The sequence below is a fragment of the Lithobates pipiens genome, unplaced genomic scaffold, assembly GCF_037356315.1.
Source record: "Lithobates pipiens isolate NorthernLeopardFrog02 unplaced genomic scaffold, aLitPip1_a1.2 Scaffold_16, whole genome shotgun sequence".
NCBI classification, from domain to species: domain Eukaryota; kingdom Metazoa; phylum Chordata; class Amphibia; order Anura; family Ranidae; genus Lithobates; species Lithobates pipiens.
In genome coordinates this window covers 264,211,734-264,234,554 of record NW_027507748.1, presented here as the reverse complement: position 1 = coordinate 264,234,554, position 22,821 = coordinate 264,211,734, and the positions used below count along the sequence as shown (strand labels likewise).

The following is a 22,821-nucleotide window of genomic DNA, read 5'->3' as shown; positions in this document are numbered from 1 at the left end:
AGATTTTTTGGTCAGAAAACCGTATTAATGAAAAGAAAATCGGACGTTGTGGTCATATCAGACAAACAATTTTCAAGCCTGCACATCTAGTTTTTGTCTGCCAAAAATTTGCAATCGTCTGTCAAAAAGCAGCATACAAACCATCAGAAAATCTGCAGATCGTTCATCGGATGAAATTTATCTATAGATTTCCTGACACTACACTTTGAAAATGAAAGCTAGAAGCTGATTGGCTGGCAGATTCTCTCTATTTCAGTTTTTATAAACTCCACCATCCATATTGGAAAATGTAGTAAGCAACGCAGCTTTGAATTTGGGGAGGGTGAACAAAATCCTGGCAGAAGAGCCCAAGCAGTTGTGTTTATTTGTGTCCCAGCACTAAATGCAACATTGTCAAGACAGGACTGCTCTTGAGATTGTTGAATTTTAGTGCTGGGACACAATCCTTCCCCCAGACCACATGTGGGAAAAGCTGTCCATAGCGGCTTGTGTGTGCGTTAGGCAAGGAGCAGCATGAACCATAGCAGTGTGTATGGAGGAAGGAAGGAGCTGTACTGGGGAGGGGTCTAGATAAGCAGCTGGCCTTGGATGGGAGGCAGCGAGGAATGTGAGAGGGGCCTTTCAGCTGTTCACATCCATTGCTAAAGCTCTCGTGTTAAGGTGGGTGCATTTCACACCCCGTAATTCTTGTGCTGCCAACAAAGGGTAAGGCAAAGCCTCCTCCAGGTTGGTGCTGGAGATTCCGTACGGACTGGGCACCGTGTACACCGACCGTACTGCAGAGGTGAGTGTGCGCTGTGCAGACCATGAGAGGATGTGGGGGAGGGACCCCGCCAATACATCACAGGAAGGACGAACTGTGTACACAGAGGAACCCACTCCATAACACTGAGGGAGGAAGGAGGCACACAGCGGAGGACTGGCCTTCTCCTAGGTAGGCACATGGCTCCCTCATTCTACATTTCTAGGGTGAATGTTTATCCTTTGTGGAACTGCTGGAGCTAGGCAAGCGTACTTCCTAGGAGCAGACGACATCCTACAGCTAGCTCCAACTTCCTCCTATCATTAGGTCTGCACACACATAACACTTCATTTCACTTTCATCCTATGCCAGAGCTCACTTTACTCTCTATAAACCCCATCTATCCATGTGTATTATTATTATTATTATTATAATACAGGCTTTATATAGCGCCAACAGTTTACGCAGTTTTACGTATTCATTCAGCTTGGCATTTAAGTGGTTGTAAACCCACTTTTTGGACTTCTACTTATAGGTAAGCCTAGAATAAGGCTTACTTATAGGTAGAGGAAATATCTCCTAAACATGCGCTGTTTAGGAGATCTTTCACTTATAGTCCGCCGAAAATTCCTACGGCGCATGCGTGGGGAACAAACTAAACAAAGTGCCGTTTCATCCCTAGCCCATTGTTGTTAGGCTGGATTCACACCTATGGCATTTTTAATGCTATTTTGCAGATTTTCACTACAGATCGTGTTTCATAGGAAACCATGCTAAATGGACTGCAGTGCAAATATGCAAAAAGCATTAAAACTGCATAGGTGAATCCAGCCTTAGTCGTGGCCCCTGTGCGCATGCGCAGGAGTGACATCACGCAGATCAGATGAATCACAGAGACAAGAGTCCGTGGCCCGGAAGGAAGAGGGCCAGAAGATGGATGCAGCCCACATAGGGAACATCGCTGGATTCTTTTGCAGGTAAGTGGCACATAATGGGGTAGTATGCGACGCATACTAGCCCATTATGCTTTTCATTTGCAGGCTGCAGCAGCGAGCAAAAGAGGAAGTAAAACCCATCAGGGTTTACTTCCTCTTTAAGGTTGCGCTGCGCTAATCACAGGCAGTGAGGAATTTCCAGATCTCTGCAGCTGCGCATGAGGACATTGTCTCATTGCCTGTGATCAGCGCAGTGCCGACTGCCTGGTAGGCGCCGCACATGGGCTGTGCGAACACACCGGAGCTCATCCTTAGTTGGCATGTCTTGTTTAGTATCTCTACCTTCCCCTTTTTTACCACTTCAGCCCCGGAAGAATTTACCCCCTTTTGCAATTCGGCACTGCGTTGGTTTAACTGACAATTACGCGGCCATGCAACGTTATACCCAAACAAAATTGACATCCTTTTTTTTTTTTTTTTTCCCCCACAAATAGAGCTTTCTTTTGGTGCTATTTGATCACCTCTGCAGTCTTTATTTTTTGCGCTATAAACAAAAAAGAGCAACAATTTTGAAAAAAAACTTTTATTATTTTTTACTTTTTGCTATAATAAATTTCCCTCCAAATATATCTAAAAAAGAACAATTTTTTTCCTCAGTTTAGGCTGATATGCATTCTACATATTTTTGGTAAAAAAAAAAAAAAAATCGCACTAAGCGTATATTGATTGGTTTGCACAAAAGTTATAGCGTCTACAAAATAGGGGATAGATTTATAGCATTTTTATTATATATATATATATATATATATATATTTTTTTTTTTTACTAGTAATGGCGGTGATCAGAAATTTTTATCATGACTGCGACATTATGGCGGACACATCAGACAATTTTGACACATTTTAGGGACCATTGGCATTTAATACAGCCATCAATGCTATCAAATTTAATTGATTACTTTAAAAATGTCTGGCAGTGAAGGGGTTAACATTAGGGGGCGCTCAGTTGTGTTCCCTGGGAGGTGATTCTAACTGAAGGGGGGTGGGGACTGACTCTACACTGTACCCAAACTAAATTTTTTTTATTATAGAGCTTTCTTTTGCTAAACAAATGAAAGAAGACAAGAAGTTTTGGTTATTGGATTTTGTAGATGAGTAAGTTTTCTGCTTCACTGGTGGGCACCAATGAGGAGGCACTAATATGCAGCACTGATATGTGGCACTGATGGGCATCCTTTATGGGCATTAGCATCACTAGTGGGCATCACTGATGGGGCTGCACTAATTATCAGTGCATTCCGCATGTTAGGAAAGCCATTTATCAGCTTTCCTCTGCTAACCCCCTGTTAGCATGAATAGAATGCCGATAACTGGCACGTCTTAGTTACGCTGTGATTGGACACTGCTGATCACGTGGTAAAGAGCCTATGTCATAGGCTCTTTACTGCGATCAGAAATGCACACCGCACTACTGCATGCCCCCACCGCTCATTCTGAAGGATGTCATATGACGTCCAGTCGGAACGGGACCACCACCCAGCTGTCATTTTGCTGTAGGCTAAGAGGGATGTGGTTAATCAGTACAGTATTCGTCCGTAAAAAAAAAAATGTGTGACCAAGACCGTGCATGCTTGAAACTGAAAGAATACAAAAAAAAAATGGACAATAACTCGTCGGATTTTCTCATCGTGTGCCAGGCATAACTGGCAACTGTGCAATCATGCAACATTGAATTGTGCAGTCAAGCATTGATTTGCTCTTTATTTACTATAAAGGGCTACATTTATTTATTTAAGCCCATTATATGTTACTATACGTCTTCACACTGCGACGCGAGGCGACACGGCTCGCCTCGCCTCGCTCCCGCAAGTCGCCCCCATTCAGTGCTATGGAACCGTTCTGAGAGGAGCGACTCGAGTCGCTCCGACTCAGAAAAAAGGTTCCTGTACTACTTCGGGGCTACTTCGGGGGCGACTTGCATTGACTTCTATGCAGAAGTCCTCTGCAAGTCGCCGCTGACCCCCCCTGCAAGTCGCGGCGAGGAAGTCGGAGACGCCTCGCCGCGGCTCGCAGTGTGAACCGGCCCTTAGGCTTTGTTTTGCTGTGTTTTTTGGTGCTTTTTGCAGAAACGCACTACAGTTCACTTAACGTTCACATCTATGCTTTTTTTCAGCTGCTGCATATTTGGAAAGGGTCAAGGACTTTTTTCAAAGCAAAACTGTGCTTTTTTTGGTTCAATATACTTCATAGGAGAAGCTGCAGAAAAGCATGTTATGCGTTTTTGCAGCAATTTGTGTTTTTTTTTAATCTGCCCAAAAAAAGGCAAAAACGCTAATCGCAGCAAAATTACGTGCGCAAAAATCGAAACGTGTTGCAGAAACAGATCAAAAGCAAACTGCATAGGTATGTACCGAGCCTTAGGCTGGCCACATAGATCAATTTTCAGACGAGAATATTCATATGAAAAATCTTTGTACATTCACTGAATGAAAGAATGTTTGAAATCTTCACTTGTTTTTAGCATTCTGTTTTTAAAATGAATGTAATTTCTGAACGAAAACCACATACACTGTCTGAAAATTCTTTTCAGCAAGAAGTTTTCTATTTCTAAATTTTCCCGTCACTGTGGTTGAAAACTAACACCGATTTGACCCCACTAACGATTAGAAAATCAAACGAAACGTTCTTAACCACTTGCCTACTGGGCACTTAAACACCCTTCCTGACCAGACCAATTTTCAGCTTTTGGTGCTCTCACACTTTGAATGACAATTACTCAGTCATGCAACACTGTACCCAAATGAATTTTGTGTCCTTTTTTTCCCACAAATAGAGCTTTCTTTTGGTGGTATTTGATCACCTCCTGGGGTTTTTATTTTTTGCGCTATAAATGAAAAAAGACCGAAAATTTTGAAAAAACGCATATTTCTTTGTTTCTGTGATAAAATTTTGCAAATTATAATTTTTTTTTCATAAATTTTGGCCACAATTTATACTGCTACATATCTTTGGTAAAAATAACCCAAATTAGTGGATATTATTTGGTCTTTGTGAAAGTTAGAGAGTCTACAATCTGTGGTGCGAATCGCACAAAATTGATCACACCTGATGTACTGGTGGCCTATCTCATTTCTTGCGACCCGAACAAGTCAGGAAAGTACAAATACCCCCCAAATGACCCCTTTTTTTGAAGTAGACATTCCAAGGTATTTACTAAGATGCATGGTGAGGTTTTTGATGTTGTCATCTTTTTCCCACAATTCTTTGCAAAATATTTTTTTTTTTTCTCACAAAATTTTCAATGTAATAGGTTATTTCTCTCACATGGCATGTGTATACCACAAATGACACCCCAAAATACGTTCTGCTACTCCTTCTGAGTATTACGATACCACACGTGTGAGACTTTTACACAGCCTGGCCACATACAGAGGCCCAATATTGAAATAGCACCATCAGGCGTTCTAGGAGCATAAATTACACATTTCATTTCTCAACCACCTATTACAGTTTTGAAGGCCCTGGAGCACCAGAACAATGGAAATGCCCACAAAGTGACCCCATTTTGGAAAGCTAACACCCCAACGTATAATCTATGAGGCATAATGAGTTGTTTGAATGGTTCATTTTTTTTCCAGAAGTTTTGGGAAAATGTGGAAAATAAAATGAAAACGCATTTTTTTTACGCAAAGTTGTCCATTTATAAGATTTCCAACACATAGCATGTACATAGCAAAAATGACACCCCAAAATACGTTCAACTACTCCTCCTGAGTATAACGATACCAAATGTGTGAGACTTTTACACAGCCTGGCCACATACAGAGGCCCAATATTGAAATGGCACCATCAGGCATTCTAGGAGCATAAATTACACATCTTATTTCTCAACCACCTATTAGTTTTGAAGGCCCTGGAGCACCAGGACAATGGAAATGCCCACAAAGTGACCCCACGTGGCACTGACGACATGTGGCACTGGAGGCAGATGGCACTGGAGGCAGATGGGGCTGGCACTGGGGCATTGCGGAAGTAAACACAAGGCCATCCAGGGAAGGAAGCCGCCCGCCGTCCAGGCGAAGGAAGCCGCCCGCTCTAAGGCCGTCATTCGGCTATAGGGCGGGCGGGAGGAGGTTAACCACTTGCCATCCGTCCACTGTCAAATGCGGTTCTGATTGTTTATCAGCGCAGCCCCCCCCCCCCTTGGATGCCCACCCAAGATGCCACCAGGGATGGCAGCCACACTGGACCACCAGGTATGCCACCCTAGACCACTAGGGAAATGGCAATCAGTACCCAGGCAGCTGCCATTCAGTGCCCATCCCCAATGCCTGCCAGTGCCATTAGTGATGCCAGCTTGATACCTATCAGTGCCACCCTTAAGTACCCATCAGTGTAGCCTTTCAGTGACGCATATCAGTGACGCATATCAGTGCCACCCGTCAGTGCCATATTTACAAAATTTTATAACAGAAACAAAAGTAAAAGAAAAAAAATTTTCTTCAAAATTTTTTTTTTTTTTTTTTTTTTTTCCAATTTGTTTAGCAAAAAATAAAAAAACGCAGAGGTGATCAAATACCACCAAAAGAAAGCTCTATTTGTGGTAACAAAATTATAAATATTCTGTTTGGGTACTGTATAGCATGCCTTCACAATTGTCATTTAAAGAGGAAGTAAACCCTGATGGGTTTACTTCCTCTTTGATTCCCTGCAAAGGTAAAGCATAATGAACTACTATGCATCGCATCGTAGTCCATTATGTGTCACTTACCTGACACAGGAGCCAGCGAAGTCACCGCTGTCCCCTGTAGTCTGGAGCATCCATCTTCTCGGTGGGTCTCGCTGCTCCGCCGCTGTCATTCGACAAAGACGTGATGGCGTCACTCCCGCGCATGCGCACGGGAGCCACTACTCGTGGCATATCGCTGTTGACAGCGGCGCGCTCATCGGTGCCTGTCTTTTGGCAAATATCTCCTAAACCGTGTAGGTTTAGGAGATATTTCTTGGACCTACAGGTAAGCCTTAATCTAGGCTTACCTGTAGGTCAAAGTTGTTTGTAAGGGTTTACAACCACTTTAAGCAGCTTTAAGCTTTTAAGCAGCAATTAATAAATTGAAAGCGCCCCGTCCCTCCGATCTTGCTGGAGAAGCAGAATCGTATGCAAGTTGCGCTCACATATGTAAATGGTGTTCAAGCTATACATGTGAGGTATTGCCGCGATCTTCGGAGCGAGAGCAATAATTCTGTCGCTTGACCTCATCTGTAACTCTAAACATGTAACCTGTAAAAATGTTTAAGTTGTAGCCTATGGAGATTAAGTACTGTAGTTTGTCGAGCTTATGCAATTTTAAAGCCTGACATGTTTTTTGGGTTTATTGCTTTTATTTTTAATTGTTTTTTTTTTTTATTCATGAAATTTTTTTTTTTTTTTTTTTTTTTCGTTTGAAAGACTGCTGCACAAATAAATACAGTGTCACATAAAACGATATTCTCTAGGGTACCTGCTAAAACATATAGATGTTTGGGGGCTCTACTTCATTTTCTAGCAAAAATATAGACTTGTAAACAACAAATGTCAGAAAAAGGCCTGGTCGTTAAGTAACGGCCCTGACCCGGAACAGGCTGGATGACGTAAATGTACCGTGGCCGGCAGCAAGTAGTTAAATTGGTACTCCTAGAAAATGCATGCAATGTTCTGACTAAGGATGGACCGAACATACCCCCCCCCCCCCATTTGGTTCGCACCAGAACTTGCAAACAGGCAGCAAATTTGGACGAACACCATTAAATTCTATGGGTCCTGCCCCAGGGGACATGTATCAATGCAAAAAACAGTTTTTTAAAGACTGACTTTTTTTTCAGGAGCAGTGATTTTTAATAATGCTTAAAGTGAAAAAATAAAAATGAAATATTCCTTTAAATATCGTGCCTTTTTCCTTTTTAGAACAGTACTACAACAAAATGACACTTCTAAAGGGGAAAAAAAAGTCATTTAAAACTGATTGGGGCTGTAATGAATTTTCATCCTTTTGGGTCTGGTATGAATATTAAGGGGGACCCTGAAAAATGGGGGGGGGGGGGGAATTGCATGGGGTCTCCACAAAATCCATATCGGGCCCTTCAGGTTTGGTATGAATATTAAGGGGAACCCTGTGCCAAATTGGAAAAAAAAGGCATAGGGGGACCCCCCAAAATCCATACCAGACCCTTATCTGTGCACACAACCTTGCAGGCCACAGGAAAAGTACCAGGCCACATGCCCTCAACATGGAGAGGGTGCTTTGGAGTTGCGCCCCCCCCCCCCCCCCCAAAGCTGGCGCGCTCTTTCTCTCCCCCCCCCTTCGTTTCCTGCCTGGTTTCGTGTGCGGGTAATTTTATTTTGGGGAGAATATATATATATATATATATATATATATATATATATATATATATATATATATATATATATATATATATATATATATATAAATTATATTTTGGTACAGGGTTCCCCTAAAGTCCATACCAGATCTGAAGGGCCTGGTAATGGACTAGGGGGAGAACCCATGCCTTTATCTATATTGCCGAGACCTGACAATTCATTACAGCCGCAATCACAAGACGGCTACAGCACGGACGCCAATTGCCAGGAGGACGTCCTCTTGTTTATTAAGTTCTGTGTTGGCCGTGTCCCTTGGCACTCGATCTGTCTTCAGTGCCACATATTAGTGCCGTGTGTCATCAGTGCCATGTATTGGTGCCATCTGTCATCAGTGCCACATCAGTGTCATGTGTCATTGTCCTGGTGCTCCAGGGCCTTCAAAAAATAGGTAGTCGGCAAGTTAGATGTGTAATTTATGCTCTTAGAACGTGTGACGGCGCTCCCTGCATGTTGGGCCTCTCTATGTGGCCAGGCTGTGAAAGTCCCACACATGTGGTATTGTAATACTCAGGAGGAGTAGCAGAATGTATTTTGGGATGTCATTTGTGGTATACACATGCCATGGGAGAGAAATAACCTATTACAATGACAATTTTGTGGAAATAAAATAAAATCTTCATTTTGCAAAGAATTGTGGGAAAAAATGACATCAAAAACCTCACCATGCATCTTGCATGTTCTGGTCGCAAGAAATGATAGGCCACCAGTACATTAGGTGTGATCAATTTATGATTTGCACCACAGCTTGTAGAGTCTCTAACTTTCTCAAAGAGCAAATAATATCCACTCATTTGGGTTATTTTTACCAAAGATATGTAGTATAAATTGTGGCCAAAATTTATGAAGAAAAAAATTAATAATTTGCAAAATTTTATCACAGAAACTAAGAAAAATTCATTATTTTTTTTTCAAAATTTTCGGTCTTTTTTTCATTTATAGCGCAAAAAATAAAAAACCCAGAGGTGATCAAATACCACCAAAAGAAAGCTCTATTTGCAGGAAAAACTAAAGGACCAAAAATTAATTTGGGTACAGTATTACATGACTGAGTAATTGTCATTCAAAGTGTGAGAGCACTGAAATCTGAAAATTGGTCTGGTCATGTGGGGGGGGGGGGGGTTTAAAGAGGAAGTTAAACCCTGATGGGTTTACTTCCTCTTTGTCTCCCTGCAAAGGATAATGCGATGTCACCGCTGTCCCCTGTAGCACGGAGCGTCCATCTTCTTCCGGGTATCACTGCTCTGGCCAATCACAGCGGCGGAGCAGCGATGACGTCTCTCCCTCTCATGCGCATGGGAGCCGCCACTAACAGCATATCGCCATTAGCAGTGGCATGCTGAGTGCGCCTGCTCACCGTTGTCTACGGCGCATGCACCATAGACAGCGGTGCCTGTCTTTTTGTAAATATCTCCTAAACCGTATAGGTTTAGGAGATATTTTATGGACCTACAGGTAAGCCTTAGGCTTCATGCACACGAGACGCAGATGCAAACTCTGCTGGACACATGTTTTTAAAAGCTGAAACCGGCGTTTAGAAACGCGCGTTTTGCCGCGATTTTTTTTACCGCGATTTAGCGGCGTTTTACTGCTTTTTACCGCGTTTGCGTCTAGAAGCGTTTAGTTAAGCTAACATCATAGACCCTCCCCAGCTCAAAAAACTGTATTATTAACTATTTCAGCAACTTTGTGAGACCAGAGTGAGTAGCAGCAGCTGTGAGAGCTGCAGTGTACTTGTATTTAGCGTGTCACTTGCCACGGCACCTGCCACAAGTTGTGGATTGTCCACTTGCCACGTGACTTGCCACATCACTTGCCACGTCATCTGCCACAAGTTGTGGATTGTCCAACTGCCATGTCACCTGCCACAAATTGTGGATTGTCCACTTGCCACGTGACTTGCCACATCACCTGCCACGTCACTTGCCACGTCACCTGCCTCAAGTTTTGGATTGTCCATTTGCCACGTCACTTGCCACAAGTTGGGGATTGTCCACTTGCCACATCACCTGCCACGTAACCTGCCACAAGTTGTGGATTGTCCACTTGCCACGTCACTTGCCACATCACCTGCCACGTCACTTGCCACGAGATGTGGATTGTCCACTTTCCACGTCACCTGCCACAAGTTGTGGATTGTCCACTTGCCACGTCACCAGCCACATCACCTGCCACAAGTTGTGGATTGTCCACTTGCCACGTGACTTGCCACATCACCTGCCACGTCACTTGCCACATCACCTGCCACAAGTTGTGGATTGTCTACTTGCCACGTCACTTGCCACATCACTTGCCACGTCACCTGCCACAAGTTGTGGATTGTCCACTTGCCATGTCACCTGCCACGTCACTTTCCACAAGTTGGGGATTGTCCACTTGCCACATCACCTGCCACGTCACTTGCCAACAAGATGTGGATTGTCCACTTGCCACGTCACCAGCCACATCACCTGCCACAAGTTGTGGATTTCCACTTGCCACGTGACTTGCCACATCACCTGCCACGTCACTTGCCACGTCACCTGCCACAGGTTGTGGATTGTCCACTTGCCACGTCACTTGCCACGTCACCTGCCACGTCACCTGCCACGTCACTTGCCACATCACCTGCCACAAGTTTTGGATTGTCCACTTGCCACGTCAGCTGCCACGTCACTTGCCACATCACCTGCCACGTCACCTGCCACAAGTTGTGGATTGTCCACTTGCAACGTCACTTGCCACATCACCTGCCACGTCACTTGCCACAAGACGTGGATTGTCCACTTTCCACGTCACCTGCCATGCCACCTGCCACAAGTTGTGGATTGTCCACTTGCCACGTCACCAGCCACAAGTTGTGGATTGTCCACTTGCCACACCACTTTCCACGTCACCTGCCACATCACCTGCCACAAGTTGTGGATTGTCCACTTGCCACATCACCTGCCACAAGTTGTGGATTGTCCACTTGCCACATCACTTTCCACGTCACCTGCCACGTCACCTGCCATAAGTTGTGGATTGTCCACTTGCCACGTCACTTGCCACGTCCCCTGCCACGTCACCTGCCACAAGTGGATTGTCCACTTGCCACATCACCTGACACAAGTTGTGGATTTTCCACTTGCCACGTCACCTGACACAAGTTGTGGATTGTCCACTTGCCACGTCACTTGCCACGTCACCTGACACAAGTTGTGGATTGTCTACTTGCCACGTCACTTGCCACGTCACCTGACACAAGTTGTGGATTGTCCACTTGCCACGTCACTTGCCACGTCACCTGACACAAGTTGTGGATTGTCCACTTGCCACGTCACTTGCCACGTCACCTGACACAAGTTGTGGATTGTCCACTTGCCACGTCACTTGCCACGTCACCTGACACAAGTTGTGGATTGTCCACTTGCCACGTCACTTGCCACGTCACCTGACACAAGTTGTGGATTGTCCACTTGCCACGTCACTTGCCACGTCACCTGACACAAGTTGTGGATTGTCCACTTGCCACGTCACTTGCCACGTCACCTGACACAAGTTGTGGATTGTCCACTTGCCACGTCACTTGCCACGTCCCCTGCCACAAGTGGATTGTCCACTTGCCACGTCACCTGCCACAAGTTGTGGATTTTCCACTTGCCACGTCACCTGCCAGGTCACTTGCCACGTCACCTGCCAGGTCACTTGCCACGTCACCTGCCACAAGTTGTGGATTGTCCACTTGCCACGTCACTTGCCACGTCCCCTGCCACAAGTGGATTGTCCACTTGCCACGTCACTTGCCACGTCCCCTGCCACAAGTGGATTGTCCACTTGCCACGTCACTTGCCACGTCACCTGCCACAAGTTGTGGATTTTCCACTTGCCACGTCACCTGCCAGGTCACTTGCCACGTCACCTGCCAGGTCACTTGCCACGTCACCTGCCACAAGTTGTGGATTGTCCACTTTCCCCGTCACTTGCCACTTCACCTGCCACGTCACTTGTCACAAGTTGTGGATTGTCCACTTGCCACATCACTTGCCACCTGCCATGTTACTTGCCACAAGTTGTGGATTGTCCACTTGCCACGTCACTTGCCACCTGCCATGTCACTTGCCACAAGTTGTGGATTGTCCACTTGCAATTGCAATTGTTTAAAATATTTTTCGAATGGTTTTTCATCATTTGCAATCATTTTTGAGATTTTTAATGTAAAAAAAAAGGTCACCTTTAAAAACGCTTATAAACGAAAACGCGGCAGCCGCGTTTTGCCGCGTTTTGCGTCTGAAACGTGGAAACTTTTGCGTCTGAACCCATTTTTTTGCTTCTGGAAAAACGAGGTTAAACGCAACTGCATAAAAACGGCAAAAAACGAGACTGTGTGCATGGATACATAGGATAACATTGAATGAGTTCAGGAGCAGTTGAAAAAAGTGTCCAACTGCCTCTGAACACGCGTTTAACTGCGTCTCGTGTGCATGAGGCCTTAATCTAGGCTTACCTGTAGGTCAAAGTTGTTTGTAGGGGTTTACAACCACTTTAAGTGCCCAGTTGTCAAGTGGTTAAAAAAACGTGTTTGCCGCGAGCACCCAATGTTCGAGTTAAACATGAGGCTCATCCCTAGTTCTGACTACTCCTAGGTACTTTATTTTTATGTGGAAAACAAAATAAAACACAGGCATACAAACACATGTAGTGCAGGAACATGTGCAAAATCTTGTGTTTTTCCACACTGCACAAAAACGTACCGCCGCATGCAAGTGCCAATAATTTATATATTATATTATATATATATTTATATATTTAAGTCCTGCTAGCAGCATCTTTGGAGCGGTGTATACTCCTGCCCATTGAAATCCGTGGGGCAGCGCGGCTATAGCGCTCTTGTAGCAGCACTTTGCGGTGGTTTTAACCCTTTCTCTTCTGCTAGCGGGTGTTAATCCCCCCGTTAGTAGCTGAATAGCACCGCTAAAGCAACGGTAAAGCGGCGCTACACCCGGGTGCCAGCAGTGTGAAAGAGGCCTATAGGTCAAATGGAAAGGAGAGTAATGCCAACATAGGTAATTAAAAATATGAAGAAAAAAAAAAGAAAGGAAGTGGACTCTGTAAGCAAATCCAAACAAAGTGTGCATTCCATAACAAAAAAGGCAACTAAAACTAAGAGTACAGTATCGGGAAGAAAGTAGGCACCACATATTGCCAACTAGGTTCATAAGTGAAATAAGGCCTCATTCACACTTGTGCGACTTTAAGATTTTGTGATTTCCATTGCTACTTTACAGGGTGGCTTTGTTACAACTTTGGCTTTGACCAATGTGACTGTTTTGTGTTCTACAAAATTGCTAGACATACAGAACTTAAAAATTTGTTTTGCCTATTCCTTTTCTTTTCTTTTCCCTTATTTATTTATTTTTATTTTTTTAATTATTTTATCCAAACCTCACGCAATATAAAAAATTATACATCGAACTGCTCATCACAGCTCCTCTAATCAATACATTATATCCCCCCCACCTTTCCACCCACCTCTCTCCTCAGTGAATTCTGTTTTCTATTTCTTTGTAACTGCTTATTCCCTCTAGACTAGACTCCAGTGGTCATAACCTCGAAATACCTCCACGACTTCTTAAATTCCTGCCAACACACCCACTTTTCTGTCCTCTCCTCTTTTCTCCACTCTATTGAATCTTAAGCCCTCCATATTATGTGTCCCGTCAAATGCAATAACCCAGTCCCGGATTTTAGGGCTTCCTTCCTCCTGCCATCTCTTTGGTATAAGACTTTTTCGCCTAGTTGGTAATAGTGATTCCCTATATTGCTTCTCTGAACCCACTACTCCATGAAATATACATGTCCATGGATCTTCTAATACTTCTTTTCCCGTAATTAGTTGTAGAATTTCCTTCCAATCGTTTTTGATTTTGGGACAGGTTCACCACAGTTGGGCCATTGTTCCTGTGACCTTGCAGCCTCTCCAACATTTCTAGGATTTCTCCGGTTGATATTTGCTCAGTTTATCTGGTGCTGCATACCACCTTGTTAAAGATTTCTAATTCATTTGAGCCGTTTTGATATCTATAGCGGAGCTATGTGTTTCAAAATCCTCCCAGTCTTATTTTTATAATTAAGTGACCTCAGCTATATTTTTTTTTTTTTAGGAATGGCAGTACTTCCGGTTCCTCATCTACAAATAGTATTTTGTATATCCTAGAGATATACCTTTTTGCACATCCAGCTATGCATAGCCTTTCTAATGGCGTTAAATCCTCCCCTGTTCTTATTGGTTGGGGCGGATTCTAGACAAAATTCTTCAACTGGAGGTAGCTCCTTTCGTTTATCACCATTAAATACTCAAAAAATGTATTTATTTTCCCTTTCTTAATTGTGCATTATCTTTTTATACAATTCCCACCTATATTCCTTTTCCTTGGTGTAAAATTAAATCGTTTGTCTTTCAAAAAAATTAAAGGCAAATTATATTCCCATTTACCTTGTTTGTGAACCAAGTCCCATATTTTAAGTGCATTCCGTGTCATTTCATGTGCATTATCTCCTAATGCCCTATATTCTGAGGGATTCCATATTATATTGTTTAAACTTGCTCCACACATGTTGTTTTATATTTTAACCCATTGTTTTTCACTTTTCTCCCTCGCCCACTCCACCACTCGTGACAACACCACAGCATAGCAATGTTTTTTAACATCAGGTACCGCTAATCCCCCTTGTTTTTTTTCCCCTGTCTAAAGGCCCATACACACGATCAGACTTTTTGACAACAAACATGCAAATTAGCTGTTTTAAGGCAACATCCAACCATGTCTACGCTCCATCGGACAAACTTTTTCAATTTTCATCAGACTTTTGTTGGCTGTGCGAACGAACAAACTTTCTGGCAACAAAAGTCCTATGGAGCAAAGTCTGATCGTGTGTACAGAAAACCATAGGACTTTTGTACAAAGTACAAACGCGCATGCTCAGAACCAATGCAAAAGATCAGACAACAATACAGAAGTTGACCAAAGGTGGCGGCAAAGAGCAGAAAAACCACGTGATTTGGTGAAAGTTGGCTGAAAAAGTACTGCCGTGTGTATGCAATACAAGTTCTCAGCCGATGCCCTTTGTACAAAAATCCACGGGAAAGTTTGTACAAAGTCCGATCGTGTGTATGAGGCTTAAGGGTGGCTAATGGAATTCTTGTTTTTTTTTGTTTTTTTTGACAAATTAATCTCACTATGATCGTTTTTAAAACTTGGAAGTAGAGCTGCACAATTAATCATCAAGAATTGTTATCGCGATCTTGACTGAAGTGTTTCACAATTCTTTCTATGCAAGGAATTCTCTCTGCTCTTCTGAAGCCACAGCCCTCAAAAGAAAGTAAGAGAGAAACCAGGCAGTCTGCCAAGAATCACAACCTTCTTTATCAGTTGAACTGAAGTATAAACATTTGTAACAATTTGTCAATGGAATAGACTGTGTGTGTGAAATTTTTTTAACCACTTAAACACTAAACCTTTTTCTGACATTTGCTGGTTTCAACTAAAAAATGTGTTGTTTGCTAGAAAATTACTTAGAACCCCCAAACATTATATAGATATTTAGTGGACACCCTGAGAATAAAATGGTGGTTATTGCAATATTTTATGTCGCACTGTATTTGCGCAGTGGTCTTTTCAAATGCAATTTTTTTTTCAATGAATTTAATGAATAAAAAAAAAAAAACAGTAAAGTTAGGCCATTTTTACTTTTTTTATTTTTTGTATAATGTGAAAGACTTTAAATCGAGAGAATCGTGATATTTTTATTCTAAGCAAAAAAATTGTGATTATCATTTTGGCCAGATTTGTGCAGTTCTACTTGGAAGTAATAGGACGGTAGTGCAATGGGCAACATTTGAAACTTATAAGTAATCTTTGGCAGCAAAACCATCTTCACTGAGTTGATTCGCCCAATCCAGGAGAGGGGTCTTGATACCATTTTTTTATTTCATATAATAAGGGAATATAGTTTTTTATATATTTTCTTCAAGGAAGATGCCAACTTTACTCCTACTTTGTATTCCTGTTATTTTAATCCCTCCCTCCTCCATGGAAACTGGAAATCTTTTTGCAGACACTGCTCTTCCTGTTTTCTTACATTTATACTTAAGATCTCAGATTTATTAAGATTAATTTTAAAGTTTGATTTCTCCATATTGTTTTAATATTTTAAGTAGATTTGGCATTATTATCCTAGGATTGGATATGTAGAACAACAAATTGTCGGCAAAACCACCACTTTGTTCTCCTCATCCCCAATCTGGATACCTCCTGTATCTGGATTGGATTGAATCCTTGCAAGGAGGGGTTCCAGGGGCAGTACAAAAAGTCACCCCTGTGTTGTTCCATTTTTCATTTCGAAGGAGGGGTTAACTCCCCATTAATCTTTATAGCTGCGTTCGGTTGTTTATGTAATACTTTGATCCACTGAATCATTCTTGGGCCCAATCCCATAAAGTCCAGTGTTTTTTATCATGAGTCCCCAGTCCACCCTGTCAAAGGCTTTTTCGGCATCTATCGACAGGAATAGACCTGGGGACCCACCATTTTTTATTTTTTGGAGAAGGAGCAATGTTCTCATTCCATTATCCCTCCCAGGGATAAACCTAACCTGATCAGGGTGAACCAAATATTTAATCAAATCCTTCATCCTTGTTGCCAAGACCTTTGCATATAATTTTGTGTCAGTGTTTAGTGTCTATAGTTTGAACACATTGTTCCATCTTTCCCCTCCTTCAAGGTAACGGTTATTGATGCCAACAGGGCCTCTCTGCTCATTTCATATCCAGCCCCCAGTCCATTCATGTATTGACAAAGCCTTGGAACCAATATCTCCCCATACTTTTTTTAGGTAAAATGTAGGAAACCTGTCTGGGCCAGGGCTTTTACCTGGGGCAGATTCTTGTAATGCTTTCTTAATTTCCTCTTCAGTTATGGGTTTGTCTAAGGCCTCATGCACATGAGACGCAGTTAAACGCGTGTTCAGATGCAGTTGGACGCTTTTTTCAACTGCCCCTGAACTCATTCAATGTTATCCTATGTGTCCATGCACAGTCTCGTTTTTTGCCGTTTTTATGCAGTTACATTTAACCTCGTCTTTCCAGAAGCAAAAAAATGGGTTCAGACGCAAAAATTTCCACGTTTCAGATGCTAAACGCGCCACCCGCGTTTAGCCGCGTTTGCGTTTATATGCATTTTTAAAGGAACACAATTTTGTGAAGGAACACGACATTTTGTGACCCGACTTTGGGGCCCATATCTTGGGGCCATTTATTGCCAGGAACCCCAAACAACATATCCAAATTTGGGGTTCCTATCACCAAGTGACCCAGAGATAGGGGGCCCCAAATTCGGTATGCAGACACTGTGTATCTAGTACTACAACATATCTAATCATGCACTTTTCTGCATCAGAGATACATGGCCTCAGTCAACTGTGACCATCTGCGGCAATGTAATTTGCTCATTAGGGTTGGGTGTTATGGTAAGTGGTTATCCGTTAGGGTTATTGTTTAGGGTTGTTTAGGGTTAGTGTAAGGGATAGGGATAGGGTTAGCTGTTAGGGGTAGGGTTAGTGTTAGGGGTTAGGGTTAGGATGAATGGTTAGGATTCTGGATATTTTAATAAGGCATTAAAAAATATTATACTACCATATACAGCAGCAAAGAATTAAAATATATTAATCAGTACATATTTCATGATAAAAATATATTAAAAAATTGGCCAAATAAATTTAAAACAATTATAAAAAATCTAATTAACATAGATTTGCTTTTAAATAAAACAATTTTGAAACTAGAAAAAATGAATAAAAACATATATTAAGATTAATAGATAATTAACTATTTTAATATTGTTTTATATGAGAAATAATGAAAACATGTTAAAAATTGCCACAAGAAAATTTTAGATATTTAAAAAATTGGATAATTTGCTATAAATAGACATTATTTTTTTTTTTAAATAAAGGACAGAGAAAAAAATTCATCTGTACATCTATAGATAAATATATTTTATAAATATATACACATACCTGATCGTTACCAACAGACATTCCTCTGGTGACACACTGTTTCTCATATTGGTGTCCATGAATGTCAGACCAGGTCGTACTTTTTGTAAGAGCAGATCAAATGTGACAATGGACATCCAGCTAAAATTAAAAAAAAACTTGTCGGGGTAGGTACGCAGCTGCACATACATGTTTGTGAAATATCCAATGGACATTCGCTGTCCCATCAACGGATGGGTCCAATATCGATGAGCTCTGACTCTGGACCTCTCACAAAATTTGCAATGACGTTGCTGTCTCATCAAGAGCAAAAAAAAAACATGCTTTTGAGAGCTTGGGGAGGGTCTACATGATGTTATCTTTATAAACGCAAACGCGGCAAAACGCGCGTTTCAGCTTTTTTTTGAGCAGCGTTTTCACCTGCGTCTCGTGTGCATGAGGCCTAACATGTCCCTGTCACTCTCAGATATTTGGGGTAGCCTTGCTCTTTCTAAAAACTTTTCTATTTTCCCTATATATATATATATATATATATATATATATATATATATATATATATATATATATATATATATATATATATATATATATATATATATATATATATATATATATAATCTCAATTTTTTCATGTTGACCTTAACTGAGTACAAAGCCTCATAGTAGGTTATGAACACCTCCGCTATTTGCTTTTTGTCTTATATTCCATTCCCCCCTGTTTTTATTTTTAATCTTTTCTATTTAATTTATTTTCTTTTTTAAATTTTTTTTTTCTTTAATGTTCTAGCTAGATGTTCGGTTTATTTCCCCATTGATCAGGAAATCATTTTCTATCTCCTTTTCGGACTGTTTCTGCATCTTTCTTATCTTGTATTAAAGTGGTTGTAAACCGTTACAACCAACTTTGACCTACAGGTAAGCCTAGATTAAGGCTTACCTGTAGGTCCAAGAAATATCTCCTAAACCTACACGGTTTAGGAGATATTTGCCGAAAGACAGGCACCGCTTGCGCCGTAGACAGCGGCGCACTGAGCACGCCACGGTCAACGGCGATATGCCACGAGTGGCGGCTCCCGTGCGAATGCGCGGGAGTGACGTCAGCGCGGCTTCGCCGAATGACAGCGGCGGAGCAGCGAGACCCAACGAGAAGATGGATGCACCGGACTACAGGGGACAGCGGAGACTTCGCTGGCTCCTGTGTCAGGTAAGTGACACATAATGGACTACTATGCGATGCACAGTAGTCCATTATGCTTTACCTTTGCAGGGAATGAAAGAGGAAGTAAACTCATCAGGGTTTACTTCCTCTTTAATGCTTAATTTAATCTCCAGTTATAGGGAGATCTTTGTATTCCTGTTATTTTTCATTTTCATGGTCACGGGGGAGTGATCAGATAGCGTTGATATTTATATTTGATTCAGTTACCCACTCTAATGCTTTATGGTCTACCATTATGTAGTCAATTCTGGTGTATGTCCCGTGTACAGGGGAGTAAAAAGTATAATTAAGCGTTTTTAGGATGCATAATCCTCAACACGTCTAATATCTGGTGTTGATACATTTTCTGTTTAATAATTTTTAATGATCTATTTCTAGTCTTCTGCACAGGGGACGTACTATCCATTTCAGGTTCCAAACAAAAATTCAGGTCTCCCGCCATTATTACATTACCTTTCTTAAAATCCATCAACTTCCCCATTTCCTCTTTCATATATTTTATTGGGTTCTTATTGGGGGCATAGATGTCTGCCAAAGTACATTCCATTTCTGCCTTCAGGGTCAGTCATCCTTTCCTCCAATTTGAACCTTACCCCTGCGGCTAACCCAATTGCCACCCCCTTGGCTCTCTTTGTTGATGAATCAGCATAGTACCATGTTGGGAAATCTCTAGAAAATAATTTGACATTTTGAGTCTCTTGCAGGAATACAGCTTCTGCCCCATATCGTTTTAACTCCTTGAGAATGTTTTGACGCTTAGTTGGTGTATTAAATCCGTGAATATTGTATGCCAAAAACTTAATTATATTCTTCCATAGTAAATGCTGTACCTAATTTGAGAGGTATCTCTCCCTCCCTCCCCACCCCTCCCAGGCCCCCTCTGGCCCCTAATCCATAGATGGATTTGAACTTCATTTCCACAGATTTTGGTATTTTTCCCTTGAGGTAATACACTGACCTTTGTCCCCTACTCCCACTCCCCCAGCCCCCCCCCCCCCCCCCCCCGGTCCACTCCGGGCCCGGTTGGGGATATGGGCTGGACATACACTGGTTGCCATTCTCAAACCGCACCCCCTCCTGATATTTTCTCCCTCTAACCATCCTGGTATCTCTGGGACTTGTAGGTCCAATTTATTGCAGAATTCCTGGAGATCTTCAGGGAATCTTAATCTTGCGGATCTACCATTTTTATACCCTATAGCCTATCAGGCATGCCGGGAATCCACAGTTATTCTTGATGTTCATTGTTCTAAGAGTGGTTTGAGGATTCGTTGCCTAGCAAGTGTTTCAGGTGCGAGATCTGTAAAAATTTGAAGCTCCATCCCTTCATATTTTACAGGGGGTCTTCCCCTCATTTTACCCCAAATTTCAGCTTTTTCTCTATATATTTTTGAAATCTCACTAGAATGTCTCTGGGGCGATCCGCTGCTATATATATATATATATATATATATATATATATATATATATATATATATATATATATATATATATATATATATATATATATATATATATATAATTTTTTTTTTTTTTTTTTTTTAGAGTCCGGTGTTTTTATCATTTAATAACTATTTTTCTATCAGCCCCTTATCGGGGGTTCCACCACCATCAATCCAACCAGCCAGTGTGGGGAAAAAAAGAAAAAATTACACCTTGCAGTTCAGCTTTCTGGGGTTAGCCTTCACAATGTTTTACAAAAGCGATTTTGTGCTTACCATATTTATCGGCGTATAACACGCACATTCATTTTAAAGGGGGATTTCACTGTAAAAAAATAAATAAAAATTTAAAAGCCAGCAGCTACAAATACTGCACCTGCTGACTTTCAATAAATGGACACTTACCTGTCCCAGGATCCAGCGATGTCTGCACCGAGGGCGATCGATCTCTCGGCTGCTGCCGCCACCATTGTAGGTGAGGGAATCAGGAAGTGAAGCGTTGCGGCTTCACTTCCCGGTTCCCTACTGCGCATGCGCTAGTCGCGCAGCGCAATAGGAATGGTCTGCACTGTCTCTGGGACCCTTGTGTGTCCCAACAGACAGCGCGCCGGGATAGGAAGAGACATAGACTCCTGTGGGAGTCTATGCCCAGAAGTGGGTGCAAATACCTGTCTTAGACAGGTATCTGCACCCCCCTCTCCCCTGAAAGGTGCAAACTGTGACACCGGAGGGGGGTGGGTTCCGATGAGCAGAAGTTCCACTTTAGGGTTGAACCCCGCTTTAAGAGGGAAGTTTCAGGAAAAAAAAACGTACATTTTAAATAAGGAGCTTTGAACCAAAATAAGTCAGTGCCCATCTGCATCCTCACCATTGCCATCAATGCGGCCTGATCAAGGCCCATCTGCAGCCTCACAAGTGCCATCAATGCAGCAGCCTCACCATTGCCACCAGTGCAGTGTAATCGATGCCCATCTGCAGCCTAGAGGGAACAGGGAGGGGGGCGGGACGAGCACTGACAAATTGCATACACTGAGAATCCCCTTTGATAGACAGAACAGTGGTCCAATGGTGGCCCAGGAGACAGTACTTCCTATTACAGAGGCCGCCAAGTAAACAGGAGATTCTCACTGTATGTAATCTGATGATGCTTGACCTGCGCCCCTCCCTGTCCCCTCCAAGGCATCTAAAATCGTAGTATTGGCGTATAACACGCTCACGCTATTTGCACCCAATTTTCATGGTGAAAAAGTGAGTGTTATAAGCCAATAAATACAGGAGCTAAATTATATTTTCGGCACATTTTCGGATACTGTCAGCACCTAATAGGGCTCCAACACCATCAGTCAAAAAAAAAAAGCCAGTAAAAAAGGAATTTCTCCTCACAGTTCAGTTTTCTGGGATATCCCCACAGTGATTTTTGCAAAAGTGCTTTAGTGCTTATTTCAGGCTAAGACTGAGTGTTTATTTTTCTGTCAGAACCTAGATGGGTTCAGTCACAATCCCATCTGTCCATATGCAAAAAACAATGCACCTCACAGTTCGGCATTCTGGATTACACCAGTTTTTGTTATAAAAAAACATTAAGAAGGGTGAGACACTCTCTTTACTGCCTCCTTCCCTCTCCTTCCACAAAAGTAGATTAATCTTAACTCACCAAGCCGCCGAGCTGCAGTCCGAGGGATTCCATTGAGTAGGGGAGTGAGCTCTCCACACACTTAGTCTCCCATCCAGGATACAGAGCTGTACTTGGAGTTTCAGAACGAAACGGGGGGGGGGGGAGAGAGACACACCTCTCACATCCCCACCATCCACTCCAGTCAAAGCCGCTCTCACCGCCGCTGACTTCCCCAGCCACTGCCGTCGTCCGCTCCTCAGATGATAGCAGAGGGAAAAGAGGATATGCTGATCTCCACCACCGCTCTCAGCATGTCGGCATGTCCTGCCGCTGTGTGCCTACCATAGGCTGTATCTCACAGGCGGCTCCAGCGTCCGTCCGTCCATAGGGACATTGATTGCAGGGAGGGTAAAGAGGGAGGGAGGGGGGATAACATT

General features: G+C 42.5%; 1 protein-coding gene across 1 annotated transcript in view; it reads left to right on the top strand.

The window, feature by feature from the left end:
- Nucleotides 1–541: 541 nt before the first annotated feature.
- Nucleotides 542–22,821, top strand: part of LOC143984136 (uncharacterized) — a 128,085-nt gene continuing 105,805 nt past the window's right edge. Inside the window, exon 1 of the mRNA XM_077484447.1 lies at nucleotides 542–660. The gene's annotated coding sequence lies outside the window, so the exon portion shown is untranslated. The remainder of the gene's footprint in view (nucleotides 661–22,821) is intronic.